Below are 12,966 nucleotides of genomic sequence, written 5' to 3'. Positions count from 1 at the left end.
TAACTGGAATATGTCAACATCATTGAAGGGAAAGAAAAAGTTGAGCAGTTTAATTTCTGATCTTTCTGCCAGTCTCCAACCGAGGGACTATCGCGCAAAGAAATAAAGAACCTCTGTAAAGCTTAACAAAGAAGGCGCTCACGTCGCGAACACACCCGAAGCGTATTTTTATTTCCTCCCTAGGAAACGCAACCCGCGTTTCCTAGCTTTTGAGAAATGTATTCAGTTATGAATGAAATAAAACCATAAAGAATATTTTACTTCTAAATTAAAGTTTAGTGCTATGAATATTTACCTAAGCAAGTATTTTAAGAGAGAGGTGTGGTCAATAAATGTTGTATAATTTTTATCTCAGGAATAGTGGCATGGCCAGCTCATTTCACACACACACAGAGAGATCGTATTTTCTTCTCGAGTGTCAAGATGTAGAAACATCTTTTTACTCGACTTCTGATAAGGATCGGGTGGGGGCAGAAAGAGTAGGAGGAAAGGAGTGTGGGAGGCGGATGAAATAGAGTGAGGTCCACAGTAGCGGCGGCGAAACAAGGGAGGGGGTGTCATGTTCAGTGTCGTTGTAAGATGTAGCCGCGGGTGGTAAAACCGCAGAGTCAGTTTAGCGTGAATGAGTCAATTAAGGTTGTGATTCTTATGTGGGAAGGATGTCACATGGGTAACCATGTTTTTCTCTAGGATGCGGGGAGTGTCTGAGAGTGCTAATAAGGCTATTACTGTGGGTTTGTACTGAATAAAAGAAGTTGACCGCTAATCTTTTAATATACTCCTGAATAAGTTCGATTCGAAGGTCTCTGGGAATATAGATGCTGGGATTTTACTAAGGAGCATTGATAATTTCTCGTAGAATTTTATTTTGTAGAATTTGTAATTGTTTAATATTGGTTTTAGCTGCATGTCCCCAGATCGGTGCTGCATAAAAGAGAGCTGGACGCAGTATGGAGCGATATAGAATTAATTTGTTTGTAGTAGATAAGTTGCTTTTTCTACCAAGAAGAGGTCGCATAGTAGCTGTGGTGATTTTAAATTTTTGTACTACGGACCGGAAATGGGTTCTGAAGGTAAGTTTTTGGTCAAGGGTGACTCCAAGGTATTTGGTTTCATTAATCCAGTCTATTTCTTCGTCAAATATTTCAGGGAGTGGAGGATAGTATTTCATGTTTCCTTTACGGAAAATTATTGCCTTAGTTTTATCAGTATTAATTTTAATCCTCCAAAGGGTAAGCCATTTTTCCAATTTCATAAGATAGCTTTGGAGTTGGTTTCTTACGGCGATAACTGTGCAGGCTTTAGTAAGTATGGCGGTGCCATGGGCAAAGAGTGCAAGATGAACAGAAGGGTCTTTAGGGATGTCTTGTGTATAAATATTAAAAAGGTACGGCGAAAGTGCCGACCCCTGTGGGGCACCAGCATTGATTACTCTGGTGGTAGAGTAAGCAGTACCGATTTTGATTCTGAATGTTCTATTGCAAAGAAAAGAGGCTATTAAGCGAATAAAATGATCTGGAAAATTGAGAGTGATTAGTTTGTAAATAAGGCCTCGATGCCATACCCTGTCAAAAGCTTTCGCGATATCGAGGAATATAGCACCGGTCGGAAGCTTGCAGTTGTAGCCTTCAGTGATAATGTTGATAACTCTAAGAAGTTGGTGGCAAGTGCTATGATGATTACGGAAACCGAATTGTTCTTCTGTGAGAAAATTCATGGATGGATGAATTTTTTGGATGTGGAAAAGTAGGATTTTCTCAGTAACTTTAGACAGATGGCTAAGTAAACTAATAGGGCAATAGTTCTGTGGTAGCGTTGGATTTTGTTGCGGTTTAGCAAAAACAATTATTATAGCTTGCTTCCATGAGTTAGGAAAATGAGCGAATTTGATAAGGTTGTTGATTATCTTAGTTAGGCAGGTAAGCGCATTGATCGGAAGATGCTTCAGTGCTTTCGTCGAGATGACATCGTGCCCTGGGGCTTTCTTCGTTTGTAAGGCACTGATGGTGTTCGCAACGATTGTTGGGGTAGTCAGGAAAGTGAAGTTGTACAGAGCAGGGGTATTAAGGAAGTTATTGACCTCCTGGTTGACCCGTTGAATATGGTTATTGTCGTACGGAGTGGGATTAAGAGTGAATGTATCTTCCATATAGTCCGCAAAAGATTTAGCTTTATCTTCTTCTGTATATGAAATTCCTGTGTTGTATATTTAAAATAACTTTAATGGCGCTCATGCTATGAGATTCCGTTGTTGTGATGCACGTGTTACTGTGCTAGCTGAATGTCATGTGAACTGCTTAAAATTGTAATAATAAAAGTTTTGAATTCTTGAGATATACTCATTAGTTGAGTCTTCTTTTAAAGTACAGAAGTAATTAAATTCAACAAACTACACAAGAAGTTACATGGTGTCAGGAGCAAAATGGATTTCAGACCACCTGCTCCCCTAATATTCTCCGTTGGAAATGTTAAAGAAAAATGGAAAAAATGAAAGCAAGAGCTAGAAAACTATTTATTGCAACAGAAAAAGATGACAAGCCAGATAAGACTAAAATTGCAATCCTTTTGAATTTACTCTGTACTGAAGAACTCGAAATTTATAACACGTTTCGATTTGAGCCACCTGAGAATAAGGAGAAATACGAAGAGGTCTTGAAGTCTTTTGAAGATTATTGTTCACCACGGCAGAATGTCGTATATGAACGTTACAAATTCTTTTCTTGTAGCCAGCAAGAAGTACAAACAATTGAATGTTATGTCATTCAGTTAAAGATTTTAGCGTCAACTTGTGAGTTTGCTGAGCAAGAAAATGGATTGATTCGCGACCATATTGTACTAGGCATTCGGGATAGGAGTCTGACCGAACGTTTGCTTCGAAAATCTAACCTAGGATTAGAAAAAGCTATAGAAATAGTCCGTGCCGCTGAAACAAGCAAAGAGCAACTCCGGAACATGAAAGATGATAATTATACTGATGAAGTAAATAAGGATATTCACAAGGTAAGTGAAACATGGGTGAAAAGTATTACAATGTATGTAAATAATAAGTATTTCAATGTTGGTTTTAAGTTAGATACTGGTGCAGAAGTAAATATTTTGCCTTTGTATGTTTTAAATAATCTTAAACTTAAGCCTAAACTTAATGAAACTGATTTGTTCTTAACTGCATATGGTAATTTTAAGTTAAAACCAGAAGGTACTCTTATAATTAATTGTTCAACTGAAAGGCTTAAGAATGTACCTTTACAATTTTATGTTTTTGATGTAAGATCTAAGCCTATATTAGGGTTAACAGCTTGTTCTGCATTAAAGTTAATTGAAAGGATTGATTCTTTAAAGTGCAATATCATTAATAAAAATGATTTAATTGCTCAGTATAAAGATGTATTTACAGGCACAGGGCAATTTCCTGACGAACCATATCATATAACCCTTAAAGATGATGCAATACCAGTAATACACCCCCCAAGACGTGTTCCTCAGGCTTTACAGCCTAAATTAAAAGATACTTTAGATAAACTTGAAAGAGAAGGGATAGTATCGAAAGTAAATAAACCAACTGATTGGGTTCAAAGTTTGGTTATAGTTGAAAAACCTAATGGGAGTCTGAGATTATGCTTGGATCCTACAGATCTAAATAAAGTAATTAAAAGGGAACACTATCAAATTCCTTCTCCAGATGACATAATTAGTAGGTTAGAAGGTAAAAAAGTATTTTCAGTTGTAGATTTAAAAGATGGATTTTGGCATGTACCACTAGATGAAGCTAGTTCTAAACTATGTACATTTAATACTCCTTATGGAAGATATAAATTTAATAAAATGCCATTTGGAATATCCTCCGCCCCAGAAATATTTCAGAAAAGAAACCAAAAATTATTTGGTGATATTGAGGGTGTGGAAGTTTATTTTGATGATATTGTTTTGGCCTCCTCGGTGATTGCGGTGATTTGTGCCCAGAGGGCGCACCGCACAAAAAGTTAGTTGTGTTACAGAACGTAAGGGAAGCGGACACGCCAAAATGTCGGGCGTATTACCGCTAATTGAGGTAATTGCATCGTATCTGTCAGGTGGCAGAAAACTAGTATGATGTATCAATTCACATGCCAGGTGGCAGAATATGTCTATTATGTACATGCCAGGAGGCATAACGCTTGTAAATATGCCAGGTGACATACGACTTGTAAATAAATTGTAAATAAATGTACAGTAAAATATCTTGGTGCAATAGATCAAGGAACACGCATCAACAACCTTCTGATCATTTGGATACCTACACATTTTTTTTTGGTGACACCGGACTTGATTTGTGGAGATGAAGAATGGACGAAGAAAATTAGTGAGTTCATGACTGAAAAGCCAGGATTTAACGCGAAGAAATTCGAGGTAGGCCCTTTTTCATTTTCCAGTTTTGAATAGAATTGTTGAATAAAAATCTTGGTGATTATTATAGTTGATAGAATCTAATGGTAAAATGGAGGCTATGAATAAGGCAAAGAAGTTGCGTACGGTGACGCGTAGCTTAACTACCAAGTTGATGAGTAAAATAGATTCTGCATTGTTAGAAGAGGGTGAAACCGCGGATGAGAAATTAAAAGAATTACTGGAAATGTTACTTGAAAAATCGCAGTTGTTGAAACAATACGATTCTGAGATTGAAAACTTATAATTACGGAACAGGAGTTGGAAACAGAAGTAATTTCAGTGCAGGAATATCAGGAAAGAATTATAAGTTTTAAATGTAAAATTCAGGAAAAATTAAGAAAAAACGCGTGTAAAGTTGAATCTAGAAATTCTAGTGAGGAAACTATATCTCCGAAGTTGAAAACTTGTGAAGTTAATACTTTAAAATTGCCAAAATTAACGATTACAAAATATTACGGTGATCCTTGTTCTTGGCTTGAATTCTGGAATCAGTTTAATAATTCCATTCACCAAAATGAAAGTCTCAGTTCGGTTGACAAGTTTTGTTATTTAAAATCGCTTTTGGGAGGTTTAGCTTTAAATGCTATTAGTGGATTAACATTTACTAGTGAAAACTATACGGTGGCTGTTGATATACTAAAAAACCGTTTCGGCAGAGATGACCTGCTAATTAATGTGCATATGAATAAATTGTTGAGTTTAGAACCTGTAAAATATTCCGGAAATACGGCTTCTTTGAGGAAGCTTTATGACGATATAGAAATACAAATAAGGAATTTAAATTCTTTAAATGTTACTAGTGGTTCTTATGGACATTTATTATCCCCTATTTTGTTAAAGTTAATACCCGAGAATTTAACTCTAGAATTCACTAGGAAAAGAAGTGATAAACAAAATTTCGATGTTAATGAACTACTAACGTTCTCGAAAACGGAAGTGGAATGTAGGGAAACATCAATGATGTTAGCGCGTTCTAAGAATTTTGATGTAAATGAAACATCAATACGAAACAAAAGTTCCCATCAAGGTTATCAAAATAAATCTTACATGCATTCTAAAAGAAATATTTACAGTACGAATAAGCAAGGTGCTTCAGTATTAACTAGTCAAAGCGAAACTCCCTCTAGATACTTTCAAAAATCACATTTTAATCCAAATCGAAAGTTCTCTACCCCGCCTAAGAAAGAGAATCAAAATGTCTGCATATTTTGTTTATCTGCTTGTCATATGAATCATGATTGCGCACTTGATTTAAAGGCTCGCAGAAAGGCATTAATGGATCGAGGTTTATGTTTTATTTGCTTTTCGAAAGGGCATCCAAGGCGTTTCTGTGCTCATAAAGATGAAAAATGCAGACTATGGAATGTCCAAGGTTTACATAATTCGTTAATAAGTGACGCCGCATCGAAAGGTTTAGAGACGGATACTTCCAATCAGACAAAACAAACGCCAATCCCTGAAGCTTCTCTTTCGCTCTTATGTAATGAAAATAATAAAAAAATTAAACCACCGACTTCCGTTCTTTTACAGACGTTTTCGGCAACAGTTAGGTGTAAAGGGGGGAACGAAAAGGTATTACGTTGTATGCTAGATTCAGGGTCAACAAAGTCATTCATCTTACGAGAAGTGGTGGATTCACTGGGGTTGAAAATTATTAATAAAGAAGCGCTTATTATTTTCACATATGGATGCAAAGATGCAAAAGAGCGCTTGTATGATATCGTAGAAATCGTATTGCAAAATGTAAACCATCCCAATAAAAAGATAAAAATTAACGCAATAGTCATTGATTCTATAACACTAGGGCAAGTAAAAGTTCCTTCTCGGTGGATACGAAAGATGGCGTTTGAGAAGGGAATAGAATTAGCAGATGTTGGTACGAGTGACGAAATTCAAGTATTAATAGGTTCGGATTATATTTGGGAAATTTTAGGAGAACGAAACGTGAAGATTTGTAAAAAATTAGTCGCAACAGAAAGCACTTTCGGTTTTGTGATTCAAGGCAAGGACGAAGGATCAAAGTATATAAGGACGCAAGAATTAATCATATAACCGTTGTAAATGAGGACTTAGATTATGAAAGAGTTAAAAAATTATGGGAATTAGAAGCAATTGGGATAAGTTCGGATAAAGAAATATCTCTATCAGATAAAGAAATTTTAGAGTCATTTGAACGAAATACAACTTACAAGAATAAAAGGTATGAAACTCGATTATTGTGGAAAGAGGGTGTTGAAGGTTTAAATAACAAATATGAAATCGCGAAACAGCGTTTACAATTTTTAAATAATAAGTTTCAGAAAAATAGCGAGCTATATTTAACCCTCCAGGCGGCAAGGCCGTATATATGCATTCGAAAATAATGGCTCTCATAGCGGCAAGGCAGCATATATGCGTCCAAATATTTTGGTCCTCATGGCGGCAAGGCAGCATATATACGTAAACTTAAATTTTGGCACGAAACGGCAAAGCAGCATATATACGGCCTGTCTCAAAGTGCCCTCCCCTCTCTGCTCTTAATGTAAACTGACAGGTGATAATTTTTCTCTGCGAGAGGTAACTGAGGAGAGGAAACTATTTATTCGCTATGGGCAAATGGGTTTTATCGTTAGGTTTTGAATAACAACTCGGAATAAATAGCTCGTTCAAAACTTCCAGCTGTTCTGTGCTTATACCAGCTATAGTAAACTTAAATGTTTATGTTCGTAAAGAGAATTTTCATTTTCCAGCCTAATTATTCTCCAAATTTTAGATGTAGTTTGGCAAAATGTAATTGGAATTAAAATTAAAATTGCAAGAAACTGCAACAATATTTTGAAATATGTGATTTCAATTCTATTGCAATCGTAATTAGCTTCGCAATTACTTTGCAATTACAATTAGAAAGTAAGTACTTTTTAAATGCAACAATAATGTATGTAATTGCATTTTAATTCTTAAGTCTTACAATTACAATGCAATGATAATCACAAACATTATAATTATATAATCTAATTACAATTACAAATTGTAATCACAAATACGGTAATATTAGCTAATTACAACGTAATTTTAACTGCAATTGCAGTAGGTAATTATAACTACGTAATTAGGAAAGTAATTGCCTCTGATAATTAGAATTACTTAACATAGTGAAATTATGATGATAATTGTAATTCTAAGTGTAGTATGCAATTGTAATAAAATTATGCAATTACTAAGTAGTTATGGTTAAAAAGTAGCTGTTTTTTTAATTAAAATTACAATTTACGTAATTTCATTTAAATTACAATTACTCTATATTTGTGAAATCCAATTTCATATTCAATGCAACTGCAATCATATAATCTAATTTCAATTACACTGTCATTGTAACTCCAGTAAGTAATTATAATGATGTAATTAGGATAGCAATTGTTTCTGATAAAAGCAGTTACGTAGCCCAGAAAAATCATGATCTTAATTGCAAATGTAATTGCAGAATGCAATTGAAAACACATAGTAATTGGAATAATATTATGCAATTATCTTGTAATTACAATGTAACAATTTTTAATTACATATACAATTTACGCAAATGCATTTTAATTATAATTGCATTTTAATTGTGAAATCTAATTGAATAAACTGTATAACTTCAGTGACATAGGGTAAGGAAATCGTGATAATATTTGAAAATTACAGTTAATAATATTATATTCGAAATGTTTCTGCATTTTGGATAATGAGTTTTTATATAATACAACGGGATAATCACTTATAAGAAAAATATTAATATTTTCTGTCATGTCTTCTGAATCATCTTACATATATTGTAGTTTGTGGTACCGGAGTTTATTTAAAGGAAATATTTTATATAGACCGAAATGCACATAACATTAGTAAGCAAATATGCATGCTTATGATCTTCGATATAGTACATGTGAACTTAAATTACAAGATTAAGAGAAAGCAAGCAAAGAGTTTATGCCAGTGCAAAGGGATGTTTTCGCAAAGGATTTGTTACGGGACGCTTGTCTTGTTTACATTACACAAGAAATAAATCATAAAAATTACATTTATCCTTTTCTTTTCAAAAAGGAGATCATCAAGGACTAAACTAAGTCTCATTTTATCCAACCTATTGCTTTAGCTGGTAAAAAGGGATTCTGATCGGCAATCAGTATGCTTAATTGCTGTGTGTACTAGACATTTTACTAAATCCATTTATTATGAATTACCGCCCAGACAGTAAAGTGGTTCGTGACTCTGGTTGCCGTTCCGAAGAGCCTGAGTTCGAATCCCGGATAGGGCATGAATGCAATTTTTTCGTTCTCTTCATAGGTGGCAACGGTGGCCCACGTAATAGTTCCCTCCTTAATAACATGACCGGCCTTAGTAGTGATCAATGTCTATAAACGGCTACGACCTGACATTGGAAAAAAAAATTACGAATTGGTCTTTTATTCAACATAACGCACATTTTCCATAAATAGTTAAAATGCATTATTCAGTTACAAGTGCTTGCATGAACTATTTTTCATAATTGTTTCACATAAGAACAAATAAAAGTATAATTTTCTTATGCACCTGTGATTGTTATATTATTTGGATTACGGTAAAGACTGCAAAGATGCGTCTGTGGAGGACTTTCTAAGAGAAACTGGCTCATGTTCACATCACGCGTTAATAAAAGCAGGAAAAGATCTTTATTTAATTGAATGCAACGAAACTTTTAAGAAGAATGATGTACTCATAGAGAACTTTCTAAAATAAAATGATTTGTATTCATGTTACACATAAGGAAATCCACTGAGCTACCTAAACATTTAGATTGTTTGCCAAAATTGGCATCCGATTTGAACTAGTAGTATTCAAAAGCCGACTTATTACTCTGCTGAGCGAAAAATGTAATTGCTTTTAAAGTTATATTGTAATTCGAACAATCATTGTATTACAATTTTTTTTTAAATTTTTTTCCCAATGGCAGATTGTGAACAGTTACAGTGTAACACAGTCCATTACAGTCTATACAAGGCCAGATGGGGTGGTCTCTTTATTATGGAGGCACCTAATATGTGGGCTACTATCGCCTCCTATGAAAGGACGATCAGTTATAACCATGCCTTCTCTGAGATTCGAACACAGGCCCTTCGGTATCGCAGTCAGGCTTCCCTAACCACTATACCATCTGGGCGGCAAAATTACAATTATAACTGCATTAGTTGTAGTTTTAACTACAAAGTAACTACAATGAATTACCAGCTTTTCTCAGTCAATAACAGATAGCTTAAACTTTAAAGATAAATGGAAGGTCTTATAATTAGTCGAATGGCAATATTCTAAGAAAGTGTAGTCTCCAGGATGGTCGAAGTTTAATTAGTCTTACATTTCGCATACTCGCAGCACTTGCCCAAAGGCTGTTCCAAGATTATTTCTGTTCATCTCATCCATTAATTTTGGAGACAGAATCATGTCTAGAGACATTTTTTTCCGAGGACAGTATTTTATATAATAGAAAAAAAAGATAATGCGTCTCCCTCAAGGTGCAGGAAACAACGAGTACTGATAAATTTAATTGAAATTACAATTATAATTCTATTTAATACAAATACACTGTTACTTTAACGGTTAGAATTACATTATAGTTCTAATGGCAAAAATATCAAATGAGTGTTATAGATTAGTATACTTTTACTTATCACAATATTAAACTTTTAATACCGTTTTATTTTATTTAGCTTATCACAATATTGAGCTTTTTAATACCGTCGGTACTGAAAAAATGTTTTACTACTGTCATGAAATTTATATTCGATAATATTTTCTCATTGATGTTTTTCTTATATATTTTTCTGCATAATTCCTAAATGTTTACAATGGAAATAATTCTGAGGCTTTTATAATACTTCTAAATTTTCATGAAATAAAGTTCCATTAAGGTTTACTTGAAGGAGACTCTCAGTGCAAGCACTCGAAAAGAAGTTGTGCTACATTTAAGTATTATGAAATGGTTGAATGTACCGTATTTACTTGTAACAGCGGTGCTCAATATATCGCGTTTTCTGAAAGAATGCATATGTTTCCTAAAATCGAATTTAAATCACTATAATCAGAATAATTGGCTAAAGTATTAAATTGTAATTTTTACAGCATCAATCGAATTAGTGGATTTTATTGAAGATAAAAATGTGTTGATATTGACAAGCTATATTAGTTTTTGTACTATAATGAATGCTAGCTAGTAGCTAGAGTAAAACTCAGGATATGGTAACATTAAATAAATAAAATTTTAGAAAAAGAAGAAGCAGAAAACAAAAGCGAAAAGAAACTGAATACATTCGGAAAGAGAAGGCTTACAATGGTGAAACATTAGAAACGTGTAGACAAAGTGTTAATACTATATGTGAGAAAATACTAAGGACAAATTGAAACACATCATAGCTACATTTGGTGCTTTCTATATTATGTTTATCAATATTAATATAAGTAACGAAATATACTTAAAAAATAGGTATTTTCGAAAATTTAAAGGAACAAAATTGCAGTCTGAAAATGTATAGCAACGGAACTTTTGAAGTAATTTGACGCCTTCTGAAGGTCGCCGTGAACATAACAATTTATAAATGCCAGCTTTTACAACTAGGAATCAGATAAACTCTATTGTTTGGTAAACCGGACTGCCTAGTAATGTTTTCGGTACTGTCTAGTTTCCGGGAATGGCGATGTATGCAAGCTTTTTCCTCTTTCTGCCCTAAGAATAAACAGCTCATAGGGGAATTCTGAAAAATATATAACCCTTTCATTTATGTACTCATACCCTGATATTCACAATAGCGTTTCTTTATTTAGATAGCTTTGAGCATGCAAATTCAGTAAAAATCAGAAAACAAGTACCATACTTATAACAAAGCAGGCGATCTCAGTAAATGAAGGGAATTAAGTACCGGCGATGGCAAGATTTTCCCATGGTTTGAAGACTAAGTAATTTATTCCTTTCAGAAAATTTTCTCGGAAAGCAAATCATCACTTACGGATAGAAAAATGTTCTAAGAATTACGAGATAAATTTATAATGGGAATAAAAGAATGAAAGAAATCGGAAACTCTTTTCTAGTAATCATTTTACTCCTCGAAAGTTGGTTTTAGTATCACCTTTTTAAGGAAATGACACATGAAATGGATTTCAGAAACTGAATCTCGAAATCATCAATAGCTATCCAATATTCTGCATTTGTAAATATTTATTTAATTTGCATTTCAACCAAATTTTGAAAACAAAGCGGAAAAAAATCTCCTTACAAAAGGAAAAAAAAAAGATTCCCATTCTTTTACAGTGATATTCCATTAAATTATATCAGAAAATCATATCACTGTTGGATGCAATAAATTCTAATTTCAGACATGTTGCCTGTGTATGGATGCAATTCTCTTTTGCAACTGAACACTGGTAGTTTTGCTTAAGTTTGAATTCCGGCGAATGCGTTCATTGCTTGGTATTTTGGTGAATTTTAAGTTGAATATACCAAACCAGTTTCCCTGAAAAAGTCATCTACAAACGCATCCTTTTCCTCAACAGGTACCCATCGTATGCTGCCTGACGAATGTGCAAGAATTTTTCTTCTTTTACACAGCTTTCATAATCACATATTACCCACCAGCGGCCGAGCGGTAAAGACGCTGAACACGGGTAATTCGGTCCGAGGTTCGAATCCCGCGAACGGGCTGGCTGCATGGTCCTTTTCGTGGTTTTCCCCATGTGTACATGTATACGAGCCAGTTTCCCTTAGAAAGTCCTCCACGAAGGCATCCCTCCCTTTAGGCAGATAACCCTCGTTTGCTTTGCCTTAATTGAATAGTACCGTACCAATAATACCATAATCACATATTATATTATTGAACATTTTTAATTTGCAAAACTATAAGTTATGGAAAACTCAATGACATATTTATTTAGTGCGTCATCGGCATCATTTTCTTAGTAATATCATTATATAATATATATATATATATATTTTAGTTTACTGGGGAATTAAAGAAAATTTCTCAAAAGTATCATCATGTTTTCATAAACTGATATATAGTGTTAAATTATTATATTAAATTTCAGTTTATTATAGCAGAAATCGTAAATAGCTGCATTATGTATAGCTCTTGTTTCACTGAGCTTTCGCAAGTTAATCTGCGTCTATCCGCATAATCGAGAAGCAGGTCGATGCTAGACATTTTGCTTCTCAGTGCAATCGCTGTGGGATCTTAAATTCTATTGACCGATGTTCTATAAATTTAAAATATTTTGCCCTGCATTAATTCTGTAGCTCTCTACATTCTAAAACTTTTGCCGTCCAATAAATTTTTGTTGTCAAGTTCCAAATTCTTAGAATTTCGTCATTCCTAAATTTTCTTGTTCGATGCCTCTTTAAATTCTAAGAATTTTTCAGCCATTAATCTGCCTCCTGGCCAGACGTGTTTTTCGATGCCACATATGGCACTGAAAACGGTTGAAAAATCGGAATTTTAAAAGAAAACTTCCTACTTTTCATCAAATAAATTTTTTTCGATTAGCAGTGCTATGGAAGCATAA

The sequence above is a fragment of the Stegodyphus dumicola genome, chromosome 7 (assembly GCF_044657685.1).
Source record: "Stegodyphus dumicola isolate Sdum_Otavi_A_Nest chromosome 7, ASM4465768v1".
NCBI lineage: Eukaryota > Metazoa > Arthropoda > Arachnida > Araneae > Eresidae > Stegodyphus > Stegodyphus dumicola.
The sequence above is the reverse complement of the archived record's forward strand: the minus strand, read 5'-3'. Positions refer to the sequence as shown.